Source organism: Pinus tabuliformis, chromosome Q (assembly GCF_031772625.1).
Source record: "Pinus tabuliformis cultivar Carrire ecotype Pingquan chromosome Q, CPIR1, whole genome shotgun sequence".
Taxonomy (NCBI): domain Eukaryota; kingdom Viridiplantae; phylum Streptophyta; class Pinopsida; order Pinales; family Pinaceae; genus Pinus; species Pinus tabuliformis.
In genome coordinates, this window is record NC_142296.1 from 266973236 (window position 1) to 266981682 (window position 8447).

Genomic DNA, 8447 nt, shown 5'->3' on the forward strand with positions numbered 1-8447 from the left:
AACAACTGCATACCAAAATACCTCTCCAATGCCTCGGGTAAACATGAAGTAAAATATAACCAGCGCCAAAGCCGTCATGCGCTTTCCTTTGATGAGATTCGTGCTCTTCCACAGGGCGCCCAAGCCGTGATACTTGTCCTCCAACACGGATATAACGCTGGCGAGATTCCACACCGTGCTAACATACACATCGGCGCATAAGAAAATTAGGGTTATCAGAATTGAACTGCAAACAAAACACTCAGATTTCAATTTATAACCCGTTACCCTGGAGATGAATGTGAGCAGAAAGAGGGTCAATCCGGAGACGTTGTAAAAGGCCAGGAAAATTATGAAATCCCACAGGTAAGTTATCATGAGGCGATTCCAGATCCTGGGAACGATTCGTATAACTTTCCCGTATGACAGATCCTTGGCATCGGCAGTGTAGACGGAGGCCACTGTGTATACCACCGTGGCTGTGGCTAATATCCTGAAAGCATAAATGAAGACTGTGACCACCGACATAAATACGATAAGCTCTCTCGATCCCGAGGTCAACTCCCAGAGGGTGCCGTCTCTGGTGTAGCTACCAATCTCCATTTGATAATTGAATATAACTCCGTTCCAGCCTATTTTACGGAGCAGAGGTTCTGAGACAAGGGTGTGACTCAGGACAGCAAAAGAAAGGGGAAGAAGCAAACCGAGGGTGAATTTCCCTAGTAGTTTGATGCAGGATGATCGAAGGATGTTGCAGGCCTCTCTCACAATTTCAAAGGGGCCGAGTAACTGGAGCTTCTCTGCGTCTTTCTCCATGCTTTTGCATATATCAAGGAAACACAACTTTTTTCTTTTGTTGATTTGGCCGTGATGGCTGAGAATTTATATATATATATATAGCCCTCGATTTTAGATTTCTTTAGAGGTAATTTACTCTAGGTTGTTGGAAAATTTAATTCCAGTTACTTGCTAGGCAGCATATTTGTCTATCCAAGTGTTTTAGTTTAGTTTCAGTTGCCTAACACATCTGTCCATCAAAGTGTTTTAGTTTAGTTTTAGTTGCCTAACACATCTGTCAATCCAAGTGTCCTAGTTCAGTTTCAATTAGTCCAACTTAGTTCAGTGTCATTGCAGTCATCTATTACTGAGGTCTCCAATCCAATCTTATTTAACTGATTCATAATATTGAGAAAAGCTACCTCTGCCACATATGTTTCATTCTTTGTCACCCCTGCTACACATGTTTCATTCTTTGTCACCAGTTAGCAAGTAATCACTGACATTTCCAATATAATTTTATTTAACTGATTCGTAATATTGAGAATAACAACTTCTCCTACACTTTTTCCATGCTTTGTCACCGTTTAGCAAATATGTGATATGTGAAGTTATGTGAATGATAAATGGTCAATTTTCTTTACTACCATCATAGATCCATCTTAAATACGGATCTAACATGAGTCTTCACATGATTTTTTTTTTTACTATGATGATAGACTGACATTCTTACGCATCATACTAAGCAGTAGAATAAGTCTCTCAACTCAATCAAATTTATGTGCTTTTTAGGAAGTGTAACGGGCAATTTAAGAGATAGGCAAATTTGTGTATCATCCTAAAAAGTAAGATAGATACACTTAATTTTTATGATGATAATTGGTAAAATCAAATAACTTTTATTAAAAAATAAATTAAAATTAATTTTTTATTTAAAAATAAATAATGTTTATACATATTTTAATTAGGTTAAGTTTATGTTGAGGTCATTGGATAACCATAAAGCAATTTTCATTTACGACCCTTTATAAAACTTGTGACTTCCTTCACGCAATCATTCCCTTACGCCATGAACACGTAAATGAATATCACGCGTTCCCGGCTCCTTTCGTCATATTAGTATATTCTTAAAAATGCCATTTCAACGTGTCTTGAGCTGGTTATGGCGATTCATGAAGCGAATAGTGTTTTATATTAATTTTAATGCATTCAATTGGCATGATAAGCAAACTCTGCGATCTAAAAATTAAAAAAGAAATCGTCCCAAGTCATAGCAGATGAGTAGTTTGAAATATTTTTTCATATGTTTGTCGTGGTTTACCTTATAATATAAGGCATAGATTTAAAAAATCAATATCATAATCAACGGTTCGTTGTCCATCTTTCATCATCAAAAGCTTTATCGAAGGACAAGTTTGAATACTACAAAATTGTTTCCTGCTCAAATTTATTGCAGATGAGTGGGTTTGAAGTATTCTTTCGGATGCTTGTCGTTTACACTATAGTAAAACTTCTGAATTAAAAAAATTAATATCATAATCATACAATTAATATGCACCGTCATCACATGTTAAGTTTGAAAATTACAAGAGGTTTTTTTTTTTTTTGGTATATCGTCTTATTTGTATTTTATTGATATCACAGTTTTAAAAATTTATTAACACAATTACATTAATAAATAAATATTTTTTTGCTATCATTTAATATTAAATAAGTATTTAATATTAATAATATTAATATTATTAATGATATTAGAGTTTTTAATATAAATAATACTAATATTAATGAGGACTACACAGTAGTTAGTACCTTTCTCTTAGTTTAAATATAGTTTAATGAAACAAAAAAATAACAAAACAGTTTTCATCACAAAAATAAAACAACTAATAAAATATTATATAGTTGAATGTCATCACCAAAAATTAAAAATATGATTAACTAATATATTAAAATACATATATTTATATGTGTGTTTTTTATATTTAATAATATATAGAATTGTAGATAATTAAATTTATTAAAATATATTTTTAATATAATAATAAGTCACCTTAAATTGAAAATATTGTGAAAAACTATAATTCATGAAAATAGAAATAATAGAAAAAGAAAAAGAAAAAATCAAAAAGTTAAATAAAAAAGAAATAAAACTAAAAACAAAAAATTGGTAATTAATAGAAATGGAAGTTATTAAACAACCCATAATAAGACCTCAACCAATCAGCTTACGAAAAAATAAATTTTAATAATAATAAAAAATAATAAAAATTGAATTACTAATGTTAAATTATGATAAACGTCATAAATTTTTGGTGAAAAACAAACTAATACCCCGTCAAAAGCAAAAAAATATATTATATTGATTGACCATTTTTAAATGCGGATTGACATATAAATGATGGACAATAATGTTTTAAACTTATATCAACCACATTTATTCATATAATTGTGCTAATAAAACTAATATTAATATTAATATATTTTTTTTTTCTAAGTTAAGACTAATCTAAGTACCCACGGGGTATTTGAACCAGTGACCTATCACAAGGAGTGCCTTAACAAGGCACCCATTCACCGTCAATCCAAAACCCCGTGGGCAAAATTAATATTAATATTAAATTTAATACTAAACTTAATAAAAGATTTTATTAAATCCATCCTTAAAACTTTCGTTTGATTAGAAAATATGTCCTCTATGCAATTTATATTTAGAATTTTTTAAGGTTGCAACCAGGGAGACAACGGTTATCTTTGTAAAACACCATTTCCTTAAATCTTGACGCGCCTTCCTCCGCTCAAATCGACCCCTCTGGACACCTCTGAAGGCCTCCTGCATTTTTTAATTCTAAACTACAATTTTGTTTAAACTTTCGCCTTAATTCAATATACTTTTGAAAATAAATTAGTCTTTGTTTAGAATTTTGCTTGTTTGCCTTTTTTTTCAAATTTCCTAGCAAAATTTGTAATTTATAAGCAATAATTTTTTATCCTAACTTAGATTAATTTCGGACTATGATTGCATAATTTATCGCATAAAATAAATTTTTGTGGAAAATCAAACCCTTTTACTCTTCGTTCTCTTGGAAAATGCCAAATTGGTCAGCGTTAGGTGTTAAATGAATCCCAATGGCGAAAAGGCGATTTTAACTTCTCCAGGATTTTGATCCTAAGCCATAAAATAATTGACAGGAACGAGACTTCTGCACTTTGTTGGGATTTAGATCTTCTGCACGAAAATCATAGACTGCGAGGTCAAGGACAAATAGGATTTCTGCGAACGATCCATTTCACAGAGCCAATTTTTCATCCCAATGCCTGGGCGGAATTAGATTAAATAGTAGAATTAGAATTAGAAGCAATATATGAATTTGTAGGTAATATAATTGAGCAATCTTGTGAATGGAATTTGTGGACTCGATGGCAGGACTTAGTCTTATTTTTCTTTAAAGTGATCATGGTTTTGGCATTTCATAGCCGGTGTTTTAAAAATTTTAAATATTTATCAAGTATTCCATTGACATATTTTTCCTGCAACTTCAATGTGCTAGACAATATACTCATTTCGTTTTTCTCTTAGGATATAATTCTATTACCAGTTTATCTGCCTACCAACAGAGGGACTGTGTTCTAATATCAGTAAAATTTTAATCATATAAAATAAAATCTGTGGGAGTTGAAACCATTTTACTCTTCGTTGTCTTCGAAAATGTCAGATTGGTCAGCTCTTGGTGTTGAATGGATCCCGATGGCGAAAAGTAGATTGCAGCTTTTCTGAGATTTTGATCTTAGTCAACCCAGGTTAAAATTTCATGTAATAAAAGATAATAAAAGGCAAAATAAGCCCAAGGTCATGCCACTCGGCATCACTTTTGGTTTATTTATTTATGGCTAAGGAAATTGATAAAGGCATTGACAAAAGAAAATAGATAATAATTGACATTTAATTATGAAAAATAAAGGAAAATAGAAGAAAATGAAGGTGAAGAGACACAAATTTGCATGAGAGAGAAATTAGAGGAATATGAAGGACAAAGAAGAAAATAGAGGCCTCAATGATAGAAAAGCTTCTAAGGATCAGCTCAGCTCACAGCTTTTGTCAGTTGAGCATTTGTTAGTTTGGCTTTGGAATTAGTTTCAAAGAGAGAGAAGAGCACCAAGAGGAGAAAATAAGCAAACAAGCAAATGAAAAGCAAGTAAAAGCAAAGGAAAGCAAGGAGAAGGTTGGATCAGTGACTTCAACAGGAAGATTTTGTAGGTAATAGGTTGTGTGTGTGATTTCCTAGCTGAGGTGTGAATGCATGGTTCATGCATTTGGGTATTTGGTTCATTATTGTCATTGATATGGGTTTTGCTATGTTTGGTAGTGGTTTTAAACTTGCCTTGCCATTTTCTAGATAATGTGAAGGGATTCATTTTTTGTTGAGCTTTGGATTGCTGAAAGGTTTTGGGTTCAGGTGAGGTGGTCTCAGGAAAACTACCAAGGGTTGGAGGTGGAGATGGTTTTCTACAGGAAGCTCTTGACAGGTTGGTGGAGACATGAAAATTCCTCAAGGGATGGTGAAGGAATTTTGAGGAATCAAATCTTGTTTTGGTTTTGTGATCTCTTGACCCATTTTGGTGAGATCACAGTAGTTTGAAGGTGGAGGTGGCTTAACATCTGGATTCCCTTGGTTTTTTATGTCTTGTTTTATCCCATGATATCCCATATTCATGCTTGGAATATGGTAGTAGTGTGACTCCTTTATCGCAAATGAATTGACTACCCCACTAAGCATGATTAGTTATTTCCCAACTTCTTTCACCCTGAGAAAGCACATTTACCAATGCTAATGCAAGTAACCTTAACTAATTTAACTCTTGAGAAGAGAACAATCTGACATTTATCTTCAAAACAATGAAGGGAAGAATAATCATACTCTAATCTTACATACAACAATTAGTTGCAGTGTCCACTCATTTGCATAAAAACAAATTCATGTAATCTACAAAGACTAGAGTAAACACAAATAACACTTTGGAAACCCATAATACTAGCCATATGCAGAAATTCCAACTTGTGTAAATATTTTTGGGTTAGAAAATATTGATCAACTTGAACAATTTACTTAAAGAATCTTGATCTAAAAAGAAAAACTATAATCGTATTTTCTAGTATAATATTATAAATAGACTTTTCTTTTAATGCAAGTGAACATGCCTTATATATAGATGATAAAGGTGTACTTTGGTAAAAGAATAACTTAAACAACAATTTCCATGAATGTTGTCATGTTTCAAGCCACGTTAGGAAAACTGATGATTTGAGAAATGTTAAAAATCAAATTTCATTACCTTAGGAAGTTTTGATGGAGTTTTTCCAATGTCGTTTCTTCAAACTTCAAATATGCATCCATGTCATTCCTAATATACCTTGCTAATTGCATTTCACTATGATTTTGATTTATTTTTAAGTCTATGATGCAATCCTCAAGATTTTGCACCTTTGCTTCAAAGAACCCTCTTTTCTCTCTTTTCCCTTTATATGCATCAATGCCCACTCAAGCGACACTTCCTTCTGTTCAAGGCATTCTTTGAGTAGAACTTTTTCATTTGTTTGAGTTTCAAATATTTTTTGAGCAAAGGTCGATGTAATATCTTTCTTTGTAATGACTCGCTCAAGTTCCATTCTCTTTACTTCCTCATTCATAAGTTGATCTAAGGTTCTTTCACTATCTCTAATAGTTTCCTCAAGCATCAACTTCTCATTCCTTGCTTCTTCCAAATCATTTGAGGCTACACTTGTACAATTTTTAGTTTATTGGATAGCTCCCTCGAGCAAAACGACTTGCTTATTCAACACTTCCTGTTCCTTTGTCAATAAATTCAAGGCTCTCTCTTTTTTTGTGTTAGAGTTTCAAGAAGACTATTTTGTTCCTTCCACTCTTGGCATGCTTTCAGGGATTGGTGCAACAAATCTTATTGTTTTTTATATTAATTTTCCTTCTCTTCTAGCAGTTTCTCCCTGAAAATAATTTTCTTCTTCTGATGTTGTTTTTCCTTCATAGCTAAACTCAAAATCCTATCTCTGTCCCAAAAAATATCTTCAAGCATATCCTTCTGCTCCCTCAGCTTTGCGAATTATGGCCAAATTTAAGGACATAGTTCAGTCCTTGATAGTCTCTTCCAAACAAATTCTCAGAATGTCTATTTCATTCTTGTTTATTTCTTTGATATCTTCCTTCTTATTGTCTAACTCTTCTATTTGCACCAGTAAGTAACCTTCTCTTAATGACTGTTATGATCCTATACTATCAAATAACTCTTTGGATTCCTTTTCTTCCCCTACAATGAGCTCCAACATACTTGTATTATCATCTTGCAATTCATCCTCGACCTCAAATGTAATCATAGACTTCTCATCTAAAAATATTCTTGACATAACCAATTATTCATTCCCGTTAATAAATTCATCCAATTTTTTAGTCATATAACCAAGATTTGTTTTGAGTGCAACTATCTCTCTACCATTGTCTCTTTCTCTTAAGCATTTCCTCTTAACCCTGTAAATATCTTCTGTTTTTCCAAACATGAGTATCTCTTTATCTCTTCTCAAAGCAGCCACCACCCTTATATAATGGGATATTAGTTTCTCTTTTGACATGCTTTTTAATGGTGATTCTAGAATAATATCTACAGTCTCTATAGAGAAATTGTCTGACATATATGGGTCTCTAGTAACATGGCCTTCAACAATATTTGTTGTCCCATTAGTTGTATAAGTTTCCTCCTGCATTGACCAAAAATGTTTCTCTAAACATTCATTATGTCTTATTTATTCCCTTCTGCAAGAAAAAATGGCAAACAAATGGCATTGAAATTCCTAGTCAAAATTTTTGCTGACATGTCAAATTTCAACAGTTCTAGCTCTTGATGAGCACTTTAATATTTTATAATATTAGATTTTTCCCACAAGGTCACTAAGCATTACCTAATGTTCAATTTCTCCCCTCTTTGTAAAATCTCTGACAACATGTACTGTCTACAACAATTCATCATTCTTCCTCTGAAAAACTAATATTAATGAGTTCTTCTCCAAAATTAGTCTCTCCAAGAAAGAAATTTTTTCATTTTTTTCTAAAAGAATTCTTTTCAAGTCTTCAATTTGTGCATTTCCTTCTTTCAATACAAGTTGTTCTTGAAAAACCTCATTTCTATTTGAGAAGGAAATTAACTCATTTCCCATTTATATTCTATTGAGATGCTCAACTAAGGTTAAATTTAAGTTTTTTGCTTCAAGTGAATGATGTCCATGTTTTCCATACCTTTATTTTTATATGAAAGGAAATCATATTCTCCTTTCATGGTTTTCATATTGATGGGTGGCATTTTCAGTGGCGACCACTAGATATGTCCGTAGAGTTTGAACAACTTCCAATGTGTCAGTATGCATGTTTTTTAATCTCACGGGCATATATTTGATCTAGTTTTATAAAATTTCAAACATGGTTATCCTAGCATATGGGCCATTAGTTCATTGGTGAGATCAATGGAGTGTTAGGTCATCATCGAGTGTCTAAGTTTCAAAGGATGGATGAGATTTTTTTCCTTGCAACTTTGGTGAAATAACAACAACATGGACCTCTCATCTAACCTGAAGAAAGTCCACTCTCTATGAGGAAAATCCCCAGGGCATGTTCCTTGAAGCAGTTTAA

At 32.6% G+C, this 8447-nt stretch overlaps 1 pseudogene; it reads right to left on the reverse strand.

Moving 5' to 3' along the window:
- Positions 1 to 1079: 1079 nt before the first annotated feature.
- On the reverse strand, positions 1080 to 6490 carry LOC149219203 (uncharacterized; annotated as a pseudogene).
- Positions 6491 to 8447: the final 1957 nt, after the last annotated feature.